At 35.3% G+C, this 11,562-nt stretch overlaps 1 protein-coding gene across 8 annotated transcripts in view; it reads right to left on the bottom strand.

Annotated features, from left to right (window-relative positions):
* Nucleotides 1-11,562, bottom strand: part of LOC116852238 — an 83,240-nt gene that overhangs the window by 70,076 nt on the left and 1,602 nt on the right. Inside the window, exons 1-4 of one of the 8 annotated variants that reach the window (XM_032832387.1) lie at nt 8,088-8,709; nt 7,310-7,496; nt 7,141-7,199; nt 6,933-6,969 (exon numbers count right to left, since the gene is read on the bottom strand). The gene's annotated coding sequence lies outside the window, so the exon portion shown is untranslated. Of the gene's footprint in view, nt 1-6,932; nt 6,970-7,140; nt 7,502-8,087; nt 8,710-11,562 lie in introns of those variants that run through there. The other 7 variants (XM_032832380.1, XM_032832381.1, XM_032832384.1 and 4 more) reach the window with 7 other exon arrangements.

The following is an 11,562-nucleotide window of genomic DNA, read 5'->3' as shown; positions in this document are numbered from 1 at the left end:
AGAGAGAGAGAGAGAGAGAGAGAGAGAGAGAGAGAGAGAGAGAGGGAGGGAGCTCGTGATTTCGAATATCGCCCACGCATCGTGCGACGCCCATTTCTCTCTCTGTCTCTCGGTCAGGTGCGAACGGAGATGGCGGTCCTGGAATTTTGCAAAATTGAGTTCGCGGCTTTAATGAGCGACTGGGCGTGCTCGATAAACTTGTAACAAGTCGGCATTGCGATGCAACGCGGTAGCCGTGTGCATCGGAAATTTTACATCGTTAAAGTATGTATTCGCGCAACATATTCGCGTCGTTCTGTCTCTCGCTACGCTTAAAAACACACACGCACATACGCAGGCCAGCGGGCACATCTCCATCGCTATCGAGCGACTGCGAAATCCCGCCGCGAACACCCAGCGCGATGGAAACGGCGCAATTAAATCGAGGACGTTCTAAAATAAAAAATACGAGATCGGATCGTCAGACGGAGGGAAAAAATGCCCAAGTCGAGATCAAACCGGAACAAACGCGAACGGGTTAAAATTCAGTTTTACACACGACTTGTCGACGCCAGGTAGAGCGCCAGGTAAGAGGAAGACGCCCGACGATGACGAGGCGGACCTCGAACAACGAGATGCGTCTCCGTGCAAGAAGAGAAAATTATTTTCGCGCGATAAAGGCGGCCTTAATCAACGCTCTCGCGCTTGTTCTGTCGTGTTTCTCACGCACCAGACAACATCAGCGTAACATCACGCAGCTCGAGATTCCGCGTGCATTCCGCGGGTCAGCCTGCTCGCAGCTATAAATCCTGCCGACGCTAACAGTGCGTTGTTCAGCTGTCGAGATCGAAGCTCACGCGTTTTGGGGAAAATCAACTTCCCAACGCCACGGAAGAAAAATATGTCAACCAATCAGTCGTGAAGCGACTACCTATTTTTTTATGTTCAAAGTAGAGTCATACCGTGAACTTCAAGACTATGTCTACGCGAATTGCTTATGTATAATTTGCATGAAGTATATACGATGTATTGTCGCATGAACAATGTTAACTACAAAAAATTCTATAATTATATTAAAATATACTAAAAAAAAATAAATGAATTATGAGACAGCTATACAGTATCTGTCTTGGATATTAATTAGAAATGTAGTGCTTAATAAGGATAAATGGAAGGAAATTTTCGTTTTATTCACAATGATAGATTAATCTTGAAAGAAAAAATATTTGAAAAATAAGAAATATTTATCGGATGAATACTAATCATATATTTATTTATAAAAATATATATATCTTTACATTGAGCAAAAGGTTTCTCTCAAATCAACAAATACATATTTTCCTGAAATCTTTTCGTGAAAGCAATTATTTATTATATTCAAACAAAAGAATTTTGATTCAAGTAAAATATGTTATTAACATCCAGCAAATAAATATATTTTTTTTCAGATATTTTTCTCTCAGTGTGTAGATTTAACTCTGAAGATTTGTCATCAGAAGATTTCGCGGTTTCTAATTTGTTTAGGAAATAACAACGTCCAACATTTATATCGGGATTCTAAATGTTAAATAAAAATATCAATTCTTCCTATTTAATTTTTTAGCAAGCCACACATTACTTAAACAACATCCTTGGCTTACTCATTAACTGCATTCAATGGAAAAAACTGCTTCGCAACTGTTGCGAGATTCGTGAATCTGATTGAGGTACATTGAGAGAAAAATATCTAAAAAATGGCAAACATTTATTTTTGGTGGCTCTACACTAATAACATATTTACTTAAATCTAAATCTTCTTATTCGAATAGAACAATTGTTTCGTGAAACAATTGCAATTCACGAGCAATTCATGAACAATTGCTCTCATAGTTTTTAAAAAATGCATATTTTCTTATTCGAAAAATAATTTCTTATTTCAGTATAAATAAATATGTGTTATTGGCACTCACCGAATAAATGTCTACTATTTCTTAGATATTCTTTCTCTCAGTGTCTCAGTTCTTAGTCTGGACTGAATCTGAGAGCATACGCCGATCAGAGTCACAAATGTTGCAATAGTTGCAAATAGCAGCTTTCTCTGCTGTTTGCAGCTAAATGCAGCCAATCTCATACATAGTTTATGTTGTGTATAACACGTAGACATAGATTATGGTGATTTACGCGTAAACATCTAACGCTTCAAAGTGCTTCCAAGTCGCTCTGTTGCTAGTAATTATTTGGCACACACCTCCGCTCTTAGAAGCGACTGTCTAGCGAGATTACACGGTTAAAATTCGATGGATGTGTCTTAATAAGAGCTTCCAATCAACGGCTTTACTGCTGTCAACTCCTATCTCGCACGTAATATGTGAACAAATTATCACCAATACCGACTACGATACGCGTCCTATGAACGTGTTATCGTTCTGCTCGTGTTTCACGCGCTCATACTCGCACGATCGTCGCGGTGAGGCCGATTTCACGTTAAATGTAGCAGAACGGATCTCAATTGCTAGAGATCCACGGTATTCGCGAGCGCGCGTGACTGGAGACATTCGAAGGGAAAATCCGCAAAGCGAAATCCGCTCCGGACACCGTCATCCCTTCGGGCGCAAAGAAATATCCTTTTTCCTCTTTTTCCATCTCCTCCTACCCCTTTCCAAAGCGCGACTTTAAAATGTTATAATCCGTGGGAGAGCATTATTCCCATGAATACACAAAAAATAAAATGTAAATCTTTACATGTCCCAGAAAGTTCACTCTAAATTTTGCGTAAAAATAATTCATTCGTGGTGTGTTACTTATCAATGAATTACGAATATTAATTATGATTAATTGACACACACACCGATTTTTTTCTTACATTTATGTTATTTTGACTTTAAGCTTAAATTTTTCCTAAAAATTGGTAACGAAGAATGATAAAAACGAAAAAAATATACGGAAAAGTAATTCATTCCGTGTGTAGGCAGTATTTGAAATCGCGGTATCGCCACAAACAAAATATCACTTAGAAATAATGACGAGGAGCTCGTGGAAGTAGGAGGAAGCACACGGAACTATTGTCACACGCTACACGCGATAATCGTCCAACACGACGCAAGCAAACAGCATTAATGAGAGTCGAGATTGAAACGCTCTCGTGTTTTCGCTCAACGAAAACAGGAGAGATTGCATAGATTCAATTGTAATCCCCAGAGTGAGTAAAGATCTCACCGACGTTGTTCCGTTACGTTTGTTGTAGTAATGGGTCAGAGATAAAATAACGACCGATATTTACACTGTCCGCGATGTATTTGCGCAAAAGCTCACACGTAAAGCTTAATACATTGCAAATCCAAATATGTTATTTTGAATGAATCTCTTCACGTGTTTCTTACTATTTCAAGTCCATGCCATTTAACACGTTTAAACATAAAATAACATGATTTAGGACCGTAAGAAACATGTGAAAGGAGCCTCAGCCAAATTACACGCCCACACTGTAAAAACTAAAGTGTTAAATTTAACATTTTATGTGTCCTAAATCATCCACTCTCATTTGTGTAAATTTAACACAAAACAAATGTAGTAAAAAGTAACACGCATAATATGTTAAAAATTAACACAAGAATTTAACACTTGAATACCGTTAGGAATCATAGTTTGTGTTAAATTGACATATGTATAATGTTAAATTAACTAAAATAAAACGTAACTTTAACATTTGATAGAAGTATTAATCTATGGTTTTGATGAAATAAAAATGTTAAATTGACATATGTATAATGTTAAATTAACTAAAATAAAACGTAACTTTAACATTTGATAGAAGTATTAATCTATGGTTTTGATGAAATAAAAATGTTAAATTGACATATGTATAATGTTAAATTAACTAAAATAAAACGTAACTTTAACATTTGATAGAAGTATTAATCTATGGTTTTGATGAAATAAAAATGTTAAATTGACATATGTATAATGTTAAATTAACTAAAATAAAACGTAACTTTAACATTTGATAGAAGTATTAATCTATGGTTTTGATGAAATAAAAATGTTAAATTGACATAACTTATGTCTGACATATTAAATATGTCAATTTAATACAACCTGTAATTCCTAACGGTATTTAAGTATTAAATTCTTGTGTTAATTTTTTCCATATTATGTATGTTACTTTTTAACACATTTGTTTTCTGTTAAATTTATACATAAATAAGAGTGGATAATTTGGGACATATGAAATGTGTTAAATTTAACATCAGTTTTTACAGTGTAATAACTTTATTCAATTGAATAAACAGTTCTTTTGATATTCAGAACACCACATCAGTTATCACTCTCCTTATTACCGTTGGGACAAATATATCCTCCTAAGAACCCCAGTGAGATATTGGTATCCCGGTCAAACATAAATATTCCTTTAGCGCCAAACATAAAACTTTTAATTTTTTTACTAAAACTACATTATCTTAATATGTTTAACAAATTGAAAGTAAAAAGAAAAGTAAAAAGAAAGAACCCTTAAAAACAAAATGGGTTGCGAAAGGTTTGACGAACAGACCGTTTTAGACTGATTCACACACCGTTTTAGACTCATACACACAATATGGTGTGAAAATCAAATATCAAAGAATCAATCAATCAAAGAAAATTTGTGCACAAGGTGGATTCAAATACATCACACGGTCGCTATTCGTTCGCTGGGTATGTATCCAATTTAATAAGCTTCGAGTATAAATTTCTTGGCCCTTTTCAATTTTAATTTAATTACTTATCGTAAGCATCACGCGGAAAGGATTGACATTTTTCGCAGTTTTTTTTAACTAAGCGTTTCTTTGATTTCTATTAATTTTATTTGTTGTATTAATTTGTATATTTGATTCTATTCTCTTTTTCTTTAATAGTACCGCGGCTCTGTATAATTTGTAATTACATTAGTGAAATAAAAAGAAGAAACCAATTAATCCTAATTTAATTATTTAGCGCAACTGTCACACGGATAAAGACATTTCTTGTGATTTTTTGATCTTTAATTTAGTTCAATCCAAACATTTGATTCTTTTTTCTTTTTCTTTGAAGAAGAAGATCTGTAAAAAAATATGTAAAAAAAATATTTACTCAGTGGATACTAACAACATATTTACTTAGAAAAGCTAAGGTTTTAAGAAAAAATATATTTTTTTATTTGAAAGATTTTGTATTAGTAATGTATTAGTAATAAATTTGTATATCCACCGCATAAATATTTTTATTTCTTATTTCTTCTTTTAACGTACGACTTTGTGTAAATTATAATAGCATGAGCGAAATAAAAAAAGAAGTCAATCATCACGCAGAAAAAAATAAAAATATTTTTCGCGATTTCTGCGGACTCAGTGTTTCTTCGATTTAATTTAATTTGAACGTTTGATTTTTTTTTTCTTCAATAATACCCTTACGAGCCCGTGTAAATTGTAATTACATGAGCGAAATGAAGAAAGAAGTCAACAATTATTTGTCACCGTGAAATACCTTATCTTACGCACATCTTATGAAATCCGTGGGGACAAGTGAACGCGCGCTTGGTACTCCCTGATCAAAACACATGACCCGGCCTAGAAATGAATCGCGGTTTTTAGACTGTGCTTAATGGGGCAAACACAGAAATCACGTCACGCCAATTGTGTGGCCGTGCAATTCTTTCGGAATGTGAGCCCTCCTACTCTCTCCTTTCACATGATTTCATTGGCACGCCGATTCGAGAGCTCGGCAAAACACGCTTGTTAAAATAATATTTGCTCTCGAACGCGATTTATGTGGATAAGGTTTTCTTCACGCAACCGTAATGGATGGTCTAAGAAAGTTATTCGTGTTGCTCTGTACGCCAACGTAGAGATGTTTATATATTTTCACTCTTTTGTGACTCACTTCTTTTGTGACTCGCAATTGGCACTTAAAAAATGTTGCCGTAACAACATGAAATTTCTTCAAATGTGTATACTGCTTGAAATTATTAGGGAATCGCGGTGAGTGAATAATTCTGTGTTACATTTCAAAAGAGAATATTTAAAAAATAAACTATCACTCGCGGTGGGGGGAAGGGTATTAATAATATTAATATTTAAATCTAAATTCTTTTATCTAAATGGAATAAATAGTTGCTTTCGTGAAAAGCTAAAGTTCAAGAGAATGCATATTTTCTTATTTGAGGAGTATTTTATGAATATAAGTGAGTATGTTATTAATACAATACAAATATTTATTTCTTAAAATAAAATATTTTAATTTTTTCTTTCGCTATAAAGGTGCTTTTTATAGTTCAAATTAAATAAATCAGGCATGATTAGCAAATTCAAAAACCGAGAGACATAAATTAGTGTTACTTACAAATTTTTGAATTTTAACTTGGTTATTTAATACTTCAAATAATATGAACGTTTGAAGAAGTGATTCCCAAATTATGTCAAGCAGTATACACATGGAAAAACGACGCAAATGTTCGGCTTGTAACAGCGTCGTGACTCTTTAAGTCTGATCTACAATATGCTCTTTGTGTTCTGTTTCTTGTCTTCTATTTTTTTTTTTGGCTTAAAGCTTAAGATTTGAGTCAGAAAGAGATAAAGAGAAAGAAGCAGGAAGCAAAGAGCATATTGTAGATCAGGCTTTAATTCTGGAGCAGTCGCGCAAATATCAACCGATCTTCTTTCTCGGCATATCTATCTTCATCTTTCTATCTCTTTATTAATGAAATTCGTAATTTTGAACGATATTTCCCGCAAGTTAATTACGACATCACATTCAATGAGAGAAAAACACAAATAAAAAAATAAGCAAAAAAAAAAGAATATACGTAAAATTCATTGGCAAAAATTTAATATTTTGACTAACGTTCATAACTTACATTGAGTGCCGACGCGTTTGTATTTATTTTTGAAATGCGACTGCTCGAGGATTAATGAGAAAGAAAAACCATCACCTTAAATTTCTTGTTTCTATATCTCACTCACCGAAACGATGGAAGTCAAGGTCGACTACATCTGACATCTGAAACATAAAGATGATCCCTAGTTGAGATTGAGCTTAGCAAACAAGTGCGTGTAAATACGATCCGATTAATTCTCTGCGGTTGTAATCCGAGTTAGTTGAATAGTTGACTGCAACTCGGATTTCGACCGTACAGGGTTAAACACAGGAATATCAAGAGTACGAACTCACCGTCGAGTCAACCCTGCTCTGCCCGAACCGGCTCCTCCGGCACAAGCATCCTCTGGAAACTGTAGTGGAACGTTGTGATCACTAGCACACGCGACCGCGACGCGAGTATCGTCAATTAACAATGAATATTATCACACACGGAGACATTGATCAATTCCGCGGCACTCACGTGGAAATAGCGGACAGAGTACCGACGAATGACTCCGTCAACGCTCCGCAAAAGAATACGACGTGCCGAGGACCTGCGTGCTTTGTTGATACGTTTCTTCGTTACGCCAAAGGACGTGCGACTTCGGACGCTCAAGACTGAATTATAAAATGCTCTTTGCTTCTTGTCTTTTGTTCTCTTTTTCTGACTAAAAATTTAAGTCTGATCTACAATATGCTCTTTGCGTTCTGTTTCTTGTCTTCTGTCTTTTTCTGGTTTAAAGCCTGATCTACAATGTGTTCTTTGCTTCTTGTTTCTTGTTTTCTGTCTCTTTTTAGTTTAAGGTTTAAGTCAGAAAGAGATAAAGAAAAATTAATAGGAAGTAAATAACACATTATAGATCAAGCTTTAAGCTTAAGGTTTGAATCAGAAAGAGATAAAAAGAAAGAGGCAGGAAACAAAGAGCATATTATAGATCAGGTTTTAAGCTTGATCTACAATGCATTCTTTGTTTTCTGTTTCATTTTCTTTATCTCTTTCTGACTCAAACCTTAAGCTTTAAGCCAGAAAAAGACAGAAGACAAGAAACAGAACGTAAAGAGCATATTGTACATCAGGCTTTAAGGTTTCAGTCAGAAAGAGAAAAACAGGAAGCAAAGAGCATGATGTAAATTAGGCTTTGCTCTTTAAATTTCACGATATTACTCATTGTAATCACTAGCGACCGCGACGTGAATATCGTCAATTAGCAATAAATATTATCACACGCGGAGACATTGATCAATTCCGCGGCACTCACGTGAAAATAGCGAACCCAGAATACCGACGAATGACTCTGTCAACGCTCCGCGAAAGAATACGACGTGCCGAGGACCTGCGTGCTTCGTTGATACGTTTCTTCGTTACGCCAAAGGACGTGCGATTTCGGACGCTCAAGCCTGAATTACAAAATGCTCTTTGCTTCTTATCTTTTCTCCACCTTTCTCCACCTTTTCCTGACTAAAAACTTAAGGTTTCAGTCAGAAAAAAAAACAGGAAGCATAGAGTTCGATATAAATTAGGCTTCGCTCTTTAAATTTCACGATGTTCATTGTAATCACTAGCGACGCGAGTATCGTCAATTAAAAACGAACACTGTCACATTGTCACGCGGAGACAATGATCAATTCCGCGGGACTCGCGTGAAAATAGCGGACAGAATACCGACGAGTGACTGCGTCAACGCTCCGCGAAGGAATACGACGTACGCGAGTGTGTCGAGGACCTGTGTGCTTTGTTGATGTTTTTTTCATTGCGTCAGAAGACACGCGATTTCGAACGCTCACTGAATTTTACGTTCATCATAATTACCGACGCATGCGACCACGACGGGAGTATCGGAAATAAACACACGTGCAGCGACAACGATACATTTCGCGAGACTGGCGTAGAAACAGCGGACGAGATTTACGACGAGGAAACGACGAACGACGCTTTCAGCTATTCGCGAAGAAATACGACGTGCGTAATGAACATGTCAACGACCCGCGCGCTTTGTTGATGTTTTGTCGTAACGTCGAAAGACGCCTGGCTTGAAGGCCGTGCGTCTGCGGCGGGCTGAGCGTATCCACACACTGAGAGAAAAGACTGGTAACTATAACAAACTGCGTTTAGTTACAGAAATTCGTTGGATCCTTAGTAACTAATACTAAATGTGATAATAATTGCCAAATATTTAATAGATTGGGAGTATGACGTAATTGCATTCACAGTAACATCAATTAAATAATTTAGTGTGTAATAGTTATTTAATATTAAATATTTAATATGAAATATATTATAGAGAGTTATGAACAGATATTTGATAATTGTTATGAAATTGTTATATTCCATGTAATAAAAAATTCAGTAAGTACGAGTTCTGTTTTGTTACCAGTATAAGTATGTTTTGTTGCAGCACAACGAAAAATTCATTCATTTGCAGCTATTATATCGTTTCAATATCTATTATTACAGATGGTTGGTTGAACCTACCAAAAATTTTGTAACTATTACAAAATCGCTTATTTTGCTCAACTATTCAATAAGTTTTATTTACCAAATATATTCTGGAATCAAATAAATTTTACTTCTGTCAAATAAATAATTTATTTTACAAAACTAAATTAATTAATAAGTATTGCCATAGCTTTGGCCCGCTATATTTACGTCTACCATTTAGTAATAGTAACCAAATTTTGATAATATTTACTAAATTCTTCTCTCAGTGCACAGTGTCCTCATACAATCTCACTCAACATACATTATCTACTGTTATGTTCAATAATCGAATGCACACCCCAATATTAGTTTTGTGGTTGTTCTTTACTGTACACAATTGCCTAACATCAACTATCGAACTGTACGCCGACTATCTTTAGACAGGATCCGCTTGGCGCTCCACAAAGCGTCAAATAAATACGATTGATCTATCCGTCGCTCTAAAACACTTGCAGCGCTGAACGAACCCTACTTTTTGTATACGGTTTGATTAACTTAAGGAAAAGTGATTAACGTCAGGAAAAGTTTTGGAGCGATTAGTGGATTCGATTTGCTCCTCCTTCTCCCTCCCTTTTTCTTACTAACGGATCGACGTTATCTACCAAGATTCGCCATATTATTCGTTCATATTATCTATTTCTCTGATTACGAATTTCAAATTCTCTATAAATAAATCCGACGATTCTATCACATGAGTGAGTCGATGGTAATAACAAGTGTAAGAGACGCGCCGTCTCGACACGTCGCGACATGCACCGCTTGCGTATATTGACAAACGAGAGGAATATTCCCCAAAAACATACTTACGATACGTCCCGAAGATGGCACATCGCTGTCTCGACACTCTCGATACATATCTATCGCGCGAGACTCACTTTCGACATCATAAAAGACGTAGCAACGCGAAACGATGTCGATCGATGCAACGGCGATTGCTCGACATGAAAGGTCGAAAATGCGCGCAATCGAAGATACGCGCACGATTGTTGTATTGCACGCCTACAACGACGATACCTGTATACTCAGCTCCACATATTCAATAGATCGATATATCGCCTTACCATCCGATAATTATTAAACTTTTTTGATCATCCACATCCGTTCCTATCTATGTGTTTATCACTATACAGAAAAAAGGGACATTCTTGTTTGGAAAATATCCTTACTTTTCATATGTTAATTTTCAAATGAGATTACATGACGTAAAATGAAAATATATATTTACAAATATATCTAATGAGTATTTATATTTTATATGACTCAATGAACAAAAATCTGTTATTATTCAAAAATAATTTTCATCAATGGAAAACACAATATTATGTTAAAAATGTGTTTTTAAATGTATGTGTTATGCTTCAGGTTACTCTATCTATTTAAACTAATATATTGAAATCTACAATCATTGTTTTATATATAATAAAACAATATATAATATTAGAAGAATTGTATTGCTTTGATTTCAACAAATAATCAAAGCAATAAGAATTTTATTGCTTTGATTGTTTGTTGAATTGAATATAAAATATATTGATGTGTATTAATGTGTATGATTGTATGCAAAAGAAGTAATTTGTCTTCGATAAAGCTATATAATCTCATTTGAAGATTAACATAAAAAAAAGATATTTTCCAAATAAAAATGTTCTTTTTCTGTGTTAATTAATCCTATACATTTTAACTTCCATATTGAAATAGGAACAGCTAATGTCGTTATATAAAATACAAGCTAAATTTATTAATTGTTTGAATTTCGACACTATGGAAAAAAAATATTCGCTACTAGATAGAAAATTCCCGTCAACTTTTCAACAATTGCTCTACTCGTAAAAAAATAAAACTCACACTTTGCAATAATTAGCTAAATTAAAACAGATTTCCCATTGGATTCTAACACAGACTAATAACACAAACTCCACTTTAACGCGAGCACAAAAGCAGATGTCTTTCGTACATACATGATTACGCTGTTTGACTCTTACTTCACGGAGTGACGATTTCACGTCCATCGGGAGCGCGCTAATTTCCCCTTTCCAATGATCTTCGTTTCAAATCGCTACGACGTCTACGAGCGGAGTTATTAACGATTGTTACGATCCGCTTTCTCGATCGGCCGGCGTTATCATTGCAATAAGCGCGAATAAGTCACGCCGCGACGAGTGAAAGGAATGCGGAACGCGTGGGGCTGTTACTTCCGGAAAATCACCTTGCGTAGTACGCGACGGCACGCAGCGGCACGACTAGCTATCCCCACT

The sequence above is a fragment of the Odontomachus brunneus genome, unplaced genomic scaffold (genome assembly GCF_010583005.1).
Source record: "Odontomachus brunneus isolate Ranch 3 - 2012 unplaced genomic scaffold, Obru_v1 Obru_scaffold_208, whole genome shotgun sequence".
In the NCBI taxonomy this organism is placed as follows: domain Eukaryota; kingdom Metazoa; phylum Arthropoda; class Insecta; order Hymenoptera; family Formicidae; genus Odontomachus; species Odontomachus brunneus.
The sequence above is the reverse complement of the archived record's forward strand: the minus strand, read 5'-3'. Positions and strand labels throughout refer to the sequence as shown.